This window comes from Oncorhynchus keta, chromosome 7 (genome assembly GCF_023373465.1).
Source record: "Oncorhynchus keta strain PuntledgeMale-10-30-2019 chromosome 7, Oket_V2, whole genome shotgun sequence".
NCBI classification, from domain to species: domain Eukaryota; kingdom Metazoa; phylum Chordata; class Actinopteri; order Salmoniformes; family Salmonidae; genus Oncorhynchus; species Oncorhynchus keta.
The window spans coordinates 27137271-27154817 of NC_068427.1; the positions used below are offsets into that span (position 1 = coordinate 27137271).

At 41.9% G+C, this 17547-nt stretch overlaps 1 pseudogene; it reads right to left on the minus strand.

The window, feature by feature from the left end:
• Positions 1 to 147: 147 nt before the first annotated feature.
• On the minus strand, positions 148 to 16730 carry LOC118385834 (tryptophan--tRNA ligase, mitochondrial-like; annotated as a pseudogene).
• Between the last annotated feature and the right edge of the window lie 817 nt (positions 16731 to 17547).

The window sequence follows — 17547 nt, forward strand, 5'->3', positions numbered from 1 at the left end:
TAAAAAATATATTGACATTAATTTGAAGCAAGGCATAGAGATGAATAAATGGCGACAATATATGTAACTCAAGCAAACGTAGTCAAGCACCAGTAGAATCTTCCATTCCCCATACACAGAGTGCAAGTCTCTACTTCTTTAAACAGTTTAACAAGTCCCCCCCTCCTTCAGTAAAAGTCTACTCTGTGGCTGACCTCCTTGAGGATGGGTGCAGCCAGTTCCCTGGCCCTGTTTGTACTTCCCCGTGTCTAGCCCCACCACCTCCTCCACCGTGCAACCTGCTGCGTGCATCAGCACCAGGTTGGACACACCCAGGTGTGCCGCAGGGTCAAAGGTCACCAGGAAGGTGAAGTCTGACGGTACAGCGGATTTTGAGGACGATGTCGTCGGGCGAGTCAAGGAGGTTGATGGTGGTCATCTTCTGGGGGTCTGACTTGGACATCTTGGTGGGGTCGCGGAGGGATTTGACCTTCCGTGTGGAGCTTGATTGGGATGAAAAGAGAATAGGCCTTGTTAAGGCTGGGTTGTGTTTGGCAGCGATATGGCTATTATTGTTATTAAGGTGAATGTATGCATGGGATATCATTACATCAGTTAATCATATCCCGATAAGAAGAACCAGGTCCTGGCAGTATGCTGTCAGCAGAGAAGTCAGGGGTGCATGGGGGGTGGCACTGGAGGATGAATGGGGGAAGGTCTCTTTCCTGATGAGCTCTTTGTTTCAGGGTGATTTAAGAGGACATCTTTGATTGGGATTCAAAGTGGTGGGGGATGACTGGCAGTTCTGCCAGAAGCTGTTGCTCTGGTCTCTTTCCCACAAAACGTCCATCGGTAAACAGCCAAAGACGGCACAAAAAGACAGCATCAATCAGCCTGAGCCAACCACTGTCCCTAACCCGCCCCTGTAATACACACACACTTATCTATCCATCTTAACACGCGGGCGCACACACACATCTCTGAAGTCGTCTTGAGGACATACCCGCTCCCGCCTCCCCAAATCTATTATCACTTTATTTCTCAGATATATGAGGAAGGGAACGGTCCTTTAATCAAAGCTCCATTGCACGCATGGCTGGTTACATCTTGTGCTTTCATGATGGCGATAATGAAGGAGCATAAAACGGAGTGTACCAGAGTGGGGTTAAGTATCCATCAGTAGGACATGCTGGCCATGTGTCTTTGTGCATGTGCATCTGGATGTATGTATCCATACGGGATCTATGTGTAGTGTATGAGAGAGAGAAAATTAGAAAGAGTTGGATTTTGAGTATGTTTACGTATGAGTGAGTGTGAGTAAGAGAAAATGTACTACACTGCCTGCATCCATAGATGTAACCCCTGTGTGGTACACAGTAACTTACTGAGCAGAACACGTAGCTCAGGGAATAAGTCTCCATATGTGTTCTTGAAGATGCGGGCTAGGTCCTGAGCCAAGTCCAGATGTTGGACCTGATCTTATCCTACTGGGATGTGAGTGGACCCGTAACAACATACAACATAGAATTTATTTTTTAAAATATTCATTTAATTTATTTGCTGCTGCACACCCACACTTAATTGAGACTGAGCTCACTTGTAAAGGAGAATATCAGCAGCTTGCAGGACGGGGACAGACTACAGCCCCACACTCCCCTCATTCTCCTGTTTACTTTTCATCTGGAGAGAGAGCAAGAGAAATAGGGGAGAGGGGTATAGCAAGAAGAAAGAAAAAGAAACATTGCAAGGAGAGAAAAGTAGAAAATGAAAGACAAAAAGAAGAAAAAGAAAACAGGTTAGCTTCTCCTTAAGGCGGCCTGTTCTCTTTACGAGTGAAGAGCACTCGCTCATACAAACTCAACATGGCTGAATCACAGGACATTTTCCACCACGTTTGACGTGAAGTCAGCTGTTGAGTAAACAAAAGGTGTTTTCAGTGTAGAACCAGAACACTGCTGGCTGTCCTTTCCTTCCCTCTGGCCTCCTAGTAAAACTGCATGTGGCCAAGGAAATCACTGTCATTATGAGAACATTTAAACAGATCTGGCAGGTGAGGTGCTGCTATGAGAAACAAACAGGACTAACAATAGTCAGGATGCTGAACATGAGAAAGGAAAGAGGAAAATGGAAGGATACCATTGAACTTTCAACCATTTGTAACTTGACTAACAATTTAACTGTTCATCAACTCAATTGTGCAGCCATTGATATTAATGCATAATTTCCACAAAAAGTCAGGATTAGTCCCCATGTAAACTCATTCAGTGGTTGTATCACTGCATTTCAAATCCTACAGTATTCCCAAGCTGTTATGTACCTTTCACTGAGGCAGGTGTCTGAGTCGGGGGAATACTGGCGAGGCAGCCCAGGATCCAGGACAGTTCAGTGTTCAGAGACCTGTGGAAGGGAGGAAGACACCACAACCAGTCACTCAACATGGTCCAAGCCTAAATATTATTATTGGTTTTAAACTAAGCCCACGTGTAAAATTAAACATCAAGTATCTTCTCCACCACCTCAAATGAACATAAGTAAAAACCTTCCAGATCCTCACATGGTGGGACTCTTCAGCCCCACCATGTGGCAGAGATAGGGCACAGGGAAGATCCAGTATAGTTCCTAACAACCAGGTGCTATGTTGCCCAGATGCATAGCCAATAGCCATACTCCATTATACTACATCAGTGACAAGGCATTAGAGCCATTAAATAACTCCAATCTCCTGGACATTAGCAGGGCTGGATTTAACGACTCCCTCTCTGCATCACACTACAGCCATCCCATACTTCTTTCTCTCTCTCATCATGGGTCTCTCTAAAACCTTTGGGCCTTGCCAACATGAAAAAAAAGGCGCAAAATCTTTCTGCTTCAGAGACTTAGAGTTTATGGGTGCTGGCGAAGTGACTGCCATCCCGCTCCACTTAAAACGGATTCTAAAGAGTGTGACGTAAACTCAAGACAGCACGGACATAAACAAACATTTTACACTGAATACTTGTAGCTAGAGAGGGGGGGATTTGTTACAGACAGACTATGAACGTGAAATAGGACAGATGTTGATGTCAGCAGAGTGAGGAAGGAGACACTGATATAGATCTAGGTGAAATAAAATACATTTTAGAATGAACATCAACTCCATTCATATTGAATGTGATCTTTCTTCGTAGCATCTGAAACAAACACACTACTAGTAATGTTATGGATTATGTGATTATAGGACTCATTTTTTATTTATTTAGGAGAAAGCCAAAATATTCCTATAAACCTCAGAGCTTTGTGGATCTGCTGCTGTTATTCCAGTAAGAAATGGAGCAACTCAGTGGCGGTCGGTAGCGTTTTAATACTAGGGAAGACTAGTTGTTATGTGCATGGCCTTATTTCTATTACAGCATATTGGCAGGACTGTCATTCATATTCCATTCACCAAGCTCAATGTAACATCGATGCGGTTTAGGCTACTACATGATACTCCAATTTGACCTATACCCATCATGCTACAACCTAGCCTATTAATGAAAGTTTATAACGTAGATGCACAGATCGAGAGACAAATTGGAGTAATCAAGGTGACAGACAGTGGTTGTGTCTGAATACCCATACTTGCGTCCTAAATAGTAGGCCGTTGGCATATGCAAAAAAAAAAAAAAAAAAAAAAAAAAAATGTTTTATAGTATGTGACATTTCGAAAATCGAGTATATTTTTGATGCCCAGATGTCATAATCATTTCTCCTTTGACAAGAGCTGATAATAAGCTGTCAATTAGATATGGAGATGCACTACCGAAATGATCCAAAAGCGGGAAACAACACAATCACACATGACACATTCTCAGTGTACAAAAATATAATGTTTTATAGTATGTAACTTTTGAACTTTTTAAAAATAGAATATGCTGTAAATGCCAGGATGTTATTCTCATTTTGGCTTTGTAGCTGATTTGTAGCTGCCTGCTGTGCCTTTAACTAGCTATGTGTTTTAGTAGTTAGCTAGGACTAGAAGTTATAACTGTTCGATCAGTAACGTTTGCTAGTTACATGGTTACTTGCTGTTCACCGCCAACTTCATATTTAACTTTAGCCTAGTTAGCTAGCTGGTTAGTTTCATTGCACATATGGGTGGAATCATTACCCCAAACTGTTGCAAAATCTTCTGTTTTGCAACGAAAACTAGTGTTTCTATTGGACAGATTCAGGCAGGTTTCCTCTTTCGTTTGCTGAACCTTTCCAATAGAAACGCTAGTTTTTGTTGCAAATCTTTGGAGTATACACCCTTGTTAAGGTAAAAGTAATGGTAAGCTGCACTCATTACTGTTTCACCTTGGCACTCCAATTTTATAAAGTATGTGGCCATCTAGCTACATAAAGTTCAAACAACTTTACTTGTGTTTTGGTTAATCTCATAATGTACTTAATCTCATGTCTTTTCAGGATCTAGATAAAGGAGGGTGAGCTGGAGGGGAAGCTGTCACCTGCATGGGAGAAAAATAAGTGGGAGAACCTTAGGCTTAAGCAAAAATAAATGTGGGCTCCTCTTTATCCCCAAAGGGTCCAGATGGGGAGGTGGGAGAAGGAGGTGACCACCCGTGAGGCACTCCGTATGGCCATTTTAGAGGCCATGACTAAGAAGTAGTTTTATGTATTTTGTATACATTTTATTTATAGCTGTTAATGTATTCATTTTTTACTGTTTTTGGTGAAGTTAGTTTTTTTTAAACCCAAAGTGGATTTCTGTTCTCATTGAAAGTGTTTCTTGTTTGTAATGTTTTTTATTTATTTGATACCGGTACATTTACTGTTCGTGTGTTTTACTTTCAACATAAAAAAAATCCACTCGCACATCTGAGCTATCTTGTTGCAGGTACATGGTAACAATTAGATAAGTTCAAAGTGAAAAGAAACCCTGCACACTGCTGTTGCTTTGGTATAATAATAAATTGAATTTCTATAATGCTTTTCATAACAATCTCAAAGCGCATCAAAAGCAAAAAACAAACAAGCAATATCATGAGTAGCCTAGCTATAGTTAGGTCAACCAATAGAGGCCAAGTCTTTGAGTGCATACATCCTCCAAAGATGGAGAGGGACAGCTCATGACTTGATCAGAGGAAGGTGGTCAGGGAGATGGGTGACGATCTTGTATAGGAATAGCTACTCTGGGAACCAGCTTGAGTCATGTAGCCACTAGCATCCTTCACGATGTATGTCACCTACCCAGCTCTGGGCACCAGAAACCTCAGCACACAGTTCAGAGTAGTAGCCAGTTGTCCTCAGTACGAGCCCTTTGCCTCACCACTGCATTCCTCTACTGCTTTTCCCACTCCTCTCAAGCTCCAGGTGACTGCCATTGATACATGTGTAGGCCTAGGGTACTCTCAAGTTCACTCCAAATACGTCATTCCAAATGCTAGCTACTTAGCCCACAACAATAACATGAAAGGTCACTGGGTTGGGCTACAGACCATCCTTTCCGGTTCATATGTGAAGCCGACACTGATGGACCTTGGAAAAAAAACCTGCTCCGACTGGGAAAATTAGTTTTGAACGGTCATCCCAATAGTCAGAAACTCAGGCACTTCTTTGACCTGAAGATCACAGACATCCTGATTTTACACAGTCTGGGCTAATTTTGTTGACGAATTCCTAGTTGTCTTGAATGCACCAAAAGTAAGACGTTTCGGGCGTGGCATACTGCATTCTTTTTCTAAACAGTACGTGCTAAATAGTATGTAGTACAATTAGTAGACAGTATGCAGTTTAAGTAAGTAGTAGGCAAAACAGATTTCAGACACGGCCAGTGACACATTCAATAGGGCCTTGCACACAAAGTAAGTAGCATACTGATTTCAGAAAATATTTATCTACCATATTTACATGTGCAGGGATACTGGAGTGTTGGAGGTATATATTGATCGGGGTAAGGGGACTAGGCAACAGGATATAAGATAAACGTTGTAGTAGCAGCTTGTATGTGAATGGGTGTGCATGTGTATAGAGTGTAGAGTCAGATGGAAGAATGGCGCCGGAGGGGATGGCTGCTGTTTTACGGGCTTCCAACCAGTTGTGCCATTTTGTGTGTTTTTTTTCGCACTTATTTTGTGCATAACATTGGTGCTACCATCTCTATTGACCTAAAATATGTTCTGGATATCAGAACAGCGATTACTCACCTCGAACTGGCCAAAACAAAATGATATAATGAATCTGACGCAAAGGATATGATATTGCTCCCAGGCAAGGCCCAAATCCCTGTAATTCACATGAAGAAAATGAGGAAATACAGGGGGTGTAGATCAGGGTGTCTTGTGAGAATAAGTCTGCGAGTGGTTAACCTGCCTCTACCATACGTTCTATTAGGTAACGTGCAATCACTGGAGAATAAAACTGGAGGAGCTCTATTCCAGACTATACTACTAACTGGACATTAAAAACTGTAATATCTTATGTTTCACAGAGTCGTGGCTGAATGACGAAACAGATAATATACAGTTGGCTGGGTTTTCGGTGCATCGGCAGGACAGTACTTCTACGTCTGGTAAGACGAGGGTTGGGGTGTGTGTCCATTTGTCAATAACAGCTTATGCGCAATGTGTAATATTAATTATATGGAGAAGCAGCAGAGGGGGAGAGCTATATATATATATATATATATATATATATATATATTTTAACCTTTCACTTACTTAGCTAATGCAGCTAATTTAGCCTACTCAACAACCTGACTCAAACAGAGAGGAATGCTATTGCTGTTAGCTAGCTGGCTAAGGCCATCCAACACTGCATCTCTTCCAAGTCAAGGTAAGCTTTTGGTTTTATAAATGTATTGCCACCGGTGTAATTGCAAACTGCTTACTGTACACTGTTATGCCTGATTGTGCACGTGGGTTTACTAACGCATTAGTTTTACTTCAGTTTATTTTAGTAAATATTTCTATAAATATCTTATTTCTTCTTTTTCTTAAAACTGCATTGTTGGTTAAGGGCTTGTAAGTCTACACCTGTTGTATTCGGCGCATGTGACAAATACAATTTCATTTGATTTTGAGTTTGTTGAGCATAACATTATCTAATATGGTTACAACGATGGAGACTCTGTAGAGGTTAGCATTTATGGTTTGAATGTTTGGCTTGGAGGGGTTTTTGTGCCTTGTCACAGATTGTTTGTGGACTTCACTGCACAACACAACAGCTAAGGGAAAGAGAGAGGAGGAGAGCGCGCAGATGCGATAAAAAATTATGCTGTACGTGGCTGCTATGAAAGTGAACTGTGTGTGACTGGTGATCAGGAGTGTATTCATTCTACCGGTTCTGGATGGACCTACCTGAATTTGTCCAAAATAAACACATTTTAGACTAATGATTACTCCCCAGATCAGCTAGATGCAGGCAAGAGGTACCGGTGCCGCAAGGCAAGATGTACCGGTCATCAAGTCTTGACACCAACAGGCTCTTAAACAGCTTCTATCCCCAAGCAATATGACTTAAATAATTACCAAAACAGCTACACAGACTATCTGTGTTAACCTTGCACCTTTATTGACCTTTTATTTCAATCTTTGCACTGTTGTTATGCACACTCAGATGGTCTTACACACTCACACACACTGTCACTCCAACACACATACAAACACTCACTCCATCATTTGCTCACTCACATATATTTATACTCAATCAAATCAAATTGTAATTGTCACATGCGCCAAATACAACAGGTGTAGAACTCACTGTGAAATGCTTACTAACAAGTCCTTAACCAACAATGCAGTTCAAGAAATAGAGTTAAGACAATATTTACAAAAATAACAAAGTTACAATATTAAGGCTATGTAGAGGGGGTACCGGTACTGAGCCAATGTGTGGGGGTACAGGTTAAACAAGGTCATTTGTACATGTAGGTAGGGGTAAAGTGACTATGCATAGATAATAAACAGCGAGTAGCAGTAGTGTAAAAACGGGGGGTGGGGGGAAATCTTCTGGCTGGCCTTTTGCTTAATTGTTCAGCAGTCTTATGGCTTTGGGGTAGAAGCTGTTAATTAACTCCGTATGGTATAGGGGACGCTTGCATCCCACTTGGCAAAAAGCCAGGGAAAATGCAGCGCTGCAAATTCAAATAAAATTATATAAAAATCAAACTTTCATTAAATCACACATGTAAGATACTAAATTAAAGCTACACTCATTGTGAATCCAGCCAACATGTCAGATTTTAAAAAGGCTTTACAGCAAAAGCATAAGCTATTATCTGATGATAGCACAACAGTAAACAAAGAGAGTAGCATATTTCAACCCTGCAGGCGCTACACAGAACGCAGAAATAAAATATAAAACATGCCTTACCTTTGACGAGCTTCTTTTGTTGGCACTCCAATATGTCCCATAAACATCACAATTGGTCCTTTTGTTCGATTAATTCCGTCCGTATATATCCAAAATGTCCATTTATTTGGCGTGTTTGATCCAGAAAAAACAACGTTTGTTTAATTGTTCAACGTCACTACAAAATATCTCAAAAGTTGCCTGTAAACTTTGCCAAAACATTTCAAACTACTTTTGTAATACAACTTTAGGTATTTTTAAACGTTAATAATCGATCAAATTGAAGACGGGTCTATCTGTTTTCAATAGAGGACGAGAGGAAACTAACACTACTTTTCAAGTCTTGCGCACTCTCAACAGCGTTACCCCTTTCCAAGATGGCCGTACTTGTTCATTGCACAAAGGAATAACCTCAACCAAATTCCAAAGACTGGTGACATCCAGTGGAAGCGGTAGGAACTGAAAACAAGTGCCGAAGAAATATCGTTTCCCAATGAGAACTCACTGAACAGACAGAGACCTTAAAAAAAAGATTCTCAACGGTTAGTCCTCTGGGTTTTGCTTGCTAAGTTCTGTTATACTCACAGACATGATTCAAACAGTTTTAGAAACTTCAGTGTTTTCTATCCAAATCTACTAATAATATGCATATCTTATATTCTTGGCATGAGTAGCAGGAAGTTGAAATTGGGCACGCTATTTATCCAAAAGTGAAAATGCTGCCCCCTATACTTTAAGAAGTTTTAAGGAGCCTTTTGGACCTAAACTTGGCGCTCCGGTACCACTTGCCGTGTGGTAGCTGAGAGAACAGTCTATGACCTGGGTAACTGGAGTCTCTGACAATTTTTTTAGGCCTTCCTCTGACACCTCCTTGTATATAGGTCCTGGATGGCAGGAATCTTCACCCAGTGTTGTACTGGGCTGTACCCACTACTCTGTAGCGCCTTATTGTCGGATGCCGAGCAGTTGCCATACCAGACGGTGATGCAACTGGTCAGGATGCTCTCGATGGTGCAGCTGTATAATATTTTGAGGATCTGGGGACCCATGCCAAGTCTTTTCAGTCTCTTTAGGGGAAAAGGCGTGGTTGTGCCCTCTTCACGACTTTATCGGTGTGTTTGGACCATGATAGTTTGGTGATGTGGACACCAAGGAACTCTTTACCCCCTTCACCTGTCACGTGAATGGGGGTGTGTTCGTTTGTCTTGCTCACTTTGAGGAAGAAGGTTGTTGTCCTGGCACTACACTGCCAGGTCTCTGACTTCATCCCTATAGGCTTTCTCATCGTTGTCAGTGATCAGGTCTACCACCGTTGTGTCGTCAAACTTAATGATGGTCACGCAGTCGTGGGTGAACAGGTAGTACAGGAGGGGACTAAGCACACACACCTGAGGGGCCACTGTGTTGAGGATCAGCATGGCAGTTGTGTTGCCTACCCTTACCACCTGGGGGCGGCCCGTCAGGAAGTCCAGGATCCAGTTGCAGAGGGAGGTGTTTAGTCCCAGGGTCCTTAGCTTAGTGATGAGCTTTGTGGGCGCTATGGTGTTGAACGCTGAGCAGTAGTCAATGAACAGCATTCTCACATAGGTGTTCCTTTTGTCCAGGTGGGAAAGGACAGTGTGGAGTGCGATTGAGATTGCGTTATCTGTGAATCTGTTAGGGCGGTATGTGGATTGGAGTTGGTCTAGGGTTTCCGGGATGATGGTGTTGTGAGCCGTCACCAGTCTTTCAAAGCACTTCATGGCTACCGATGTGAGTGCTATGGGGCGGTAGTCATTTAGGCAGCTTACCAAATCAAATTAAATAAAAACATTTTGGTCACATACACCTGGTTAGCAGATGTTTATGCGAGTGTAGCGAAATGCTTGTGCTTCTAGTTCCAAAAGTGCAGTAATATATAACAAGTAATCTAACAATTCCCCAACAACTACCTAATACACACAAATTTAAAGGGGTGAATGAGAATATGTACATATAAGTATATGGATGAGCGATGGCAGAGCGGCATAGGCAAGGTGCAGTAGATGGTATAAAATACAGTATATACCTGTGATATGAGTAATGTAAGATATGCAAACATGATTAAAGTGGCATTGTTTAAAGTGGCTAGTGATCCATTTATTAAAGTGTCCAGTGATTGGGTCTCAATACAGTATATACATGTGATATAATTAATGTAAGATATGTAACATTCTTAAAGTGGCATTAAAGGTGGCATTGTTTAAAGTCACTAGTGAGTCATTTATTAAGAAATTATTTTTTTCAAAACTCTTCAACTATTGTCTTTCTCTCTCTGAGTCAACTACTCACCAAATGTTATGCAGTGCAGCTCATGTGTTCAGTACTATATTCATGCTCTGATCCTTTGATTGGATGAACAACATGTCAGTTCATGCTGCAAGAGATCTGATGGGTCGGAGGGTGTCCTCTGGAAGTCGTCATAATTACTGTGTAAGTCTATGGAAGTGGGTGAGAACCATGAGCCTCCTAGGTTTTGCATTGAAGTCAATGCACCCAGAGGATGGAAAATAGCTGTCCTGTAGGGTAGCACTCTGTGCTACCCTACAGGGTGCTGTTGAGGCTACTGTAGACCTTCATTGCAAAACATTGTGTTTTAATTCATTATTTGGTGACGTGAATATATTTAGTAGAGTTTTATCTAAAAAGGATAACAGACGTTTCACTGTTTTTAAAATATTTTATGAAGTTCACTGAGTAGGATGGTTTTCCCCTTCCTCCTCTGAGGAGCTTCCATTGGTGTAACTTTACTATGGTCTTTCTCTCGGACACACATATGCCCACGCACACACACTCGCGCAATCTTTTCAAGCTGAAGGCCCTTCACTTAAGACACTTGATTTCAACTGGTCACCATTTTTTTCAATGAAGTCAATTGTTTTCTTTGGGCGGTAATGGTATTTGTACATGTGGAACAGACTCTGGTTTGTTTGTTCAATAGGAGATCCCCTTCGCTGCCAAGATATGTGGCATGAAGCTAAATGGGAATAAAAATAGGCCTTGGTGCGTGTGTGAGAGAAATATCACAGATGGACCACACTAACAAAACAAATACGTCACTTGCTGAGATAGTCTGACACACACATACAAACACACATTTGAATTGTCCAGTGAGAAGAAAATGTCTATTCGGATTACACTTCCTTTCCTAACTCAGGAGTTTACCCCCAAAAAGTATTATCCCCTTCATCCCTTCATGTGGCTTCCTCTGAAGTAAATGGTGGTATGTGTTTTCATAATCCCTGTGAATTTGCAGAGCACACAGTGAAGATAAGGATTGGAGTGATAAAATAAGCGTTTTAAATTGCCTGCATTAGGTAACCATTCAGAGCTTGCCATGATAAAATAAACATTCCAATATGGCCACCACTTCAGCTGACTTTCTTGATGACATGCTGGGAAACAGATCCAAAGCAGCCTGCTCAGACCACCAAGTAACAAACACACTCTCAGCTTTTCCAACTGTTTGCAACACCACATTAGAAAATAGGCTCAAACTCTTTTAATAGAGCAGTGATTGTGTGTGTGTGTGTATGCATGAGTGTGTACCTGCCTGCATGTGTGTCTGACTAACCTGTGACTGCTGGAAGAGGATAGATGTCTCTGGGTCAATGCCACAGGCCAGCAGGCTGGCAACCATGACCAGTATGTTGACCCGCAGAAGGGCAGGGTCCTGGGACTGGGTGATGGAGTGCAGGTCCACTATGCTGTAGAGCACTAAGGGGTACTGGCTCTGCAGGGTCACCCAGCTCTCCAGAGCGCCAAGGTAATTCCCTAGGTGGGGCACAGACGTGGGCTAGATCCCAGAGAACACATACCTCCTAGAGGCTCCTGTTAAGAAGCGGTGGAGAGAGAAGGGTTTGAAAAGAGATGGAACTTGAGAGGGAGAAGAAACTTCCTGATGGGCCGCCCACAGGTGGTAAGGGTAGGCAACAACACGTCTGCCACGCTGATCCTCAACACCGGGGCCCCTCAGGGGTGTGTACTTAGTCCCCTCCTGTACTCCCTGTTCACCCACGACTGCGTGGCCAAGCACGACTCCAACACCATCATTAAGTTTGCTGACGACACAGCAGTGGTAGGCCTGATCACCAACAACGATGAGACTGCCTATAGGGAGGAGGTCAGAGAACTGGCAGAGTGGTACCAGGACAACAACCATTCCCTCAATGTGAGCAAGACAAAAGGAGCTGATCGTGGACCACAGGAAAAGGCAGGCCGAACAGGCCCCCATTAACATCAACGGGGCTGTAGTGGAGCGGGTCGAGAGTTTCAAGTTCCTTGGTGTCCACATCATCAAAGTACTATCATGGTCCAAACTAGAGGTAGACCGATTATGATTTTTCAACGCCGATACCAATACCGATTATTGGAGGCCCAAAAGAGCCGGTACCGATTTAATCGGCCGATTTAAAAAAAAAATATATATATATATATATATATATATATATTTAAAAAAACATTTTTTTTATGTATTTGTAATAATGACAATTACAACAATACTGAATGCACACTTATTTTAACTTAATATAATACATCAATAAAATCAATTTAGCCTCAAGTAAATAATGAAACATGTTCAATTTGGTTTAAATAATGCAAAAACAAAGTGTTGGAGAAGAAAGTAAAAGTGCAATATGTTCCATGTAAAATATGTGCCATGTAAGAAAGCTAACGTTTCAGTTCCTTGCTCAGAACATGAGAACATATGAAAGCTGGTGGTTCCTTTTAACATGAGTCTTCAATATTCCCAGGTAAGGAGTTTTAGGTTGCAGTTATTATAGGACTATTTCCCTCTATACCATTTGTATTTAATTAACCGTTGACTATTGGATGTTCTTATAGTCACTTTAGTATTGCCAGTGTAACGGTATAGCTTCCGTCCCTCTCCTCGCTCCTCCCTGGGCTCGAACCAGCAACACAACGACAACAGCCACCACATCGAAGCAGCGTTACCCATGCAGAGCAAGGGAAACAACCACCCCAAGGCCCAGAGCGAGTAGCGCTCGCTAACTAGCTAGCCATTTCACTTTGGTTACACCAGCCTCATCTCGGGAGTTGATAGGCTTGAAGTCAAAAAGCTTGATGCACAACAAAAGAGCTGCTGGCAAAACGCATGAGAGTGCTGTTTGAATGAATGTTTACGCGCCTGCTTCTGCCTACCACCGCTCAGTCAGATACTTGTATGCGTAGTCAGATTATATACAACGCAAGACACGCTAGATAATATTTAGTAATATCATCAACCATGTCTGCTTAACTAGTGATTATGATTGATTGTTTTTTTATAAGATAAGTTTAATGCTAGCTAGCAACTTACCTTGGCTTACTGCATTTGCGTAACAGGCAGTCTGCAACGAGAGAGAGGCAGGTCGTTATTGCGTTGGACTAGTTAACTGTAAGGTTGCAAGATTGGATCCCCCGAGCTGACAAGGTGCAAATCTGTCATTCTGCCCCTGAACAAGGAGGTTAACCCACTGTTTCTAGGCCGTCATTGAAAATAAGCATGTGTTCTTAACTGACTTGCCTAGTTAAATAAAGATTAAATAAATGTGTAAAATTGTTATGAAAACTTGAAATCGGCCCGAGAATTGAACCCCGTGGCACCCCCATAGAGACTGCCAGAGGACCGGACAGCATGCCCTCCGATTTGACACACTGAACTCTGTCTGCAAAGTAGTTGGTGAACCAGGCAAGACAGTCATCAGAAAAACCGAGGCTACTGAGTCTGCCGATAAGAATATGGTGATTGACAGAGTCGAAAGCCTTGGCAAGGTCGATGAAGACGGCTGCACAGTACTGTCTTTTATCGATGGCGGTTATGATATCCTTTAGTACCTTGAGCGTGGCTGAGGTGCACCCGTGACCGGCTCGGAAACCAGATTACACAGCGGAGAAGGTATGGTGGGATTCGAGATGGTCAGTGACCCGTTTGTTGACTTGGCTTTCGACGACCTTAGATAGGCAGGGCAGGATGGATATAGGTCTGTAACAGTTTGGGTCCAGGGTGTCTCCCCCTTTGAAGAGGGGATCTCAGACGATATGAAAGAGTGGTTGAACAGGCTGGTAATAGGGGTTGCGACAATGACGGCGGATAGTTTCAGAAATAGAGGGTCCAGATTGTCAAGACCAGCTGATTTGTACGGGTCCAGGTTTTGCAGCTCTTTCAGAACATCTGCTATCTGGATTAGGGTAATGGAGAACCTGGAGTGGCGTGGGCGAGTAGCTGCGGGGAGGGGGGAGAGCTGTTGGCCGATTTGACTAAAACCTAAGAAATGTAGGCCTAACATATTGGAACCAAAATTCAAATTCTATCAGGCAGATGGGGTTATACATATGGTTGTGACCAAGGTGATTCCAATATTGTTTGATAAAAAGTAGAGAACTTTACAGACCATTAGTGGTCTTGTTGCACTACATGTAATGAGGACATGAATAAGGGATCCTTAAGGTATAGCTGACCCTGCTCATTCCTGATTAATTTAGGATTTTATAAAAATCTGACATATTTTAGGAATCACCGTTTTGAGATAAATATTATTTAATGTCACAGAGGCCTATTGCAAGAAACTACATAATATAATTTTTCATATAATATCCATTATTGTCATTTTTTGGAGAGTTTGAAATGTAGATCCTTTGCTCCGGACAAGGGCATGTCCAGGCATAAGAGCCTATTAAATGAATCGTATTTAAAACATTTAGACAATTCCCAAAATACCCAATTGTCTCCTAATATTTTCCTTTAAATGACCAAAAGCATAACTTGTAAACTCAAATAATGCAACAAAATAGAAGTTTCCTTGCCGGACAAGGATTGTCCAGACTCATGAATCTCTGAGCTAATTTCCTGCTATTCTGCACATTTTGCCATGAGGCTGAGAGAAAATGTTTTAAAGCTAATTCCCTGTTATTCAAAATATATTTTCATGGCTTTTGACGTGTTCATATGCTATCTGGGGGGCCCAACCCCAATTTAAAAAAAATAATACCAATTGTGATTATTATATTTTTTTCATGGGTTCGGGGCTCCCAAAACTCGTGGGGCCCCCACCTTGAAGGGGTTGTAGGAGTGTGTGCTACGCCACAAGGCAACTCAGAAACTCAGAGGTAACATGTACATACTTTTTTTTGCATAGAGCTTTCTATTGGTTGATTTGGATACTTTCCAAGTGGGAAACTCTTACCCCTTCTACAAGTTTCCAAGTCGGACATATGCAAGTTTCCGAGTTGTCTTGAAGGCGGGACGATCTCTTGCATGTCTTCACTCACAAATCTGATGCTCTTAAAGAAACCGTGTACAATTTCCAATGTAATGCATCTCAGTAGATACTGCTTTTACACAATGTAGAAACTTAATATTTCGACAAATGACTTTGTAATACAGGTTTTTGTATCAATATTTTAGCTTTTTATAATAAACAAATGTCTTTACACTATTAAATATTTGGGTTTAGGTTTCTAGTGCACAACATGTGCTTCAAAAATAGCTATAATTCATATAGGCTAGGCCCAATATAGGCTATATCTCAATCAATTCAAAAAACATATTTTCGGGTGCTCCTACATTTTAGGTTGTGTTTGTAACTTTTAAGTTGGGAGCAGCAGTGCTACCAATGAAAAGTGTTCATTTAGAGCCCTGCTTGCAACCAAGAAAATCATGTTGAAATCCCTGCTGTGTAACTTGGGCTGCCATCTTTGAAATTCTTTATCTTTACAAATCTTTAGAAACTTAATCTCAAAGTTTGTGCAGGAAATTGTAATAATATATAATAATAATATAATAATATAATCATATATAATAATAATATATAATATATTCCATTTAGCAGACGCTTTTATCCAAAGCAACTTACAGTCATGTGTGCATACATTCTACGTATGGGTGGTCCCGGGAATCAAACCCACTACCCTGGCGTTACAAGCGCCATGCTCTACCAACTGTGCTACAGAAGGACCAGTATTTTATTTTTTAGGTTATCATAACTAATTAGAAAACACTCAGAGGATACTCTCGCTCTTGTAAATTTGACAAACAGCAATAGTACTCTGAATCACAATCAGTTTATCTGAGGAACCAACAGCCTTCTATGGCCTCTGGGATCATATAGACAGGACTGTTCTCAGAACAGTGGTTGTCTCGTTTTTTTGGGGCTTAAAGGATCAGATAACTACCCTCTGGTATCAGATTTCAGGTCAGTAAAAGGTGATGGCAGGAAGGAACTGGGTGCTTATGTCATTATTACTGAGGGGGTAATTGTAGCAGAGAGCCATTGATGCTGAGGGCCCCTTAAGAGGTGTCAGGAGTGATTTGGGTGCGGACGGCCTGAATCTGGCTCATGTGTGTTCTCACCTCGTGTTGACACGCCAAAAGCATGTTCCCCCCTTGCCCCGGGGGAGGCTTTTAGCCATGCAGACATGGTAATGGTGTCATTTGAGACAATAACAGACAAACTGAGTCAGTGCTAACTCTTAACTAGCCACTGGGTAATCAGGCTATCACACGTCACAGCGCCTGCCTGACACATCTGCTCTGTGTTGCATTTGGTCAGAGAAAATAAACGTATTTTTAACTTGTGCCACTACAGTTATGAGGATAGAGACAGAGCATTTGGAAAATCTGATAAATGTTGGCAGCACGACAGTATTGGTGTAATTTTAAGGCAAACATAGAATGTGAATGCGGCGTTATTTGAGGGTTCGCCGTTGCCATTAACTGAAAAGAAAAGATAAAGACGATGCAGAAACTCTTCCATTCATGACCAAACCCCCTCAACCTGTCCAACTGTTTCTCACTCCCCCACTCGCTCTTCCTGCACTCTCTCCTTACTCATTTGTGTCTCTCCATTTTCCCTTACTCCATCTCTCCCACCAAATGTGGGCCTGTTGATGACACGTAGCAGCAGCGGTAACTTTGGGTGTTCTCTCCTCATATTTTACTCTGACAGGTGCGTCGCGGTCCTACCACAGTGTAGCCTAGGTGACGAAAGGTTTCTTCATCCACATCTAGCATATGGTGAATACATTACACACTGTGTGCGAGTGGGACATTAACGGCAACAGCTAGAAGGGTTACGTACACTTTCAGGACATGTTTTCACACTTGCAGACACTTTCCGGGAATGTGTGTTCATATACAGTGCCTTGCGAAAGTATTCGGCCCCCTTGAACTTTGCAACCTTTTGCCACATTTCAGGCTTCAAACATAAAGATATAAAACTGTATTTTTTGGTGAAT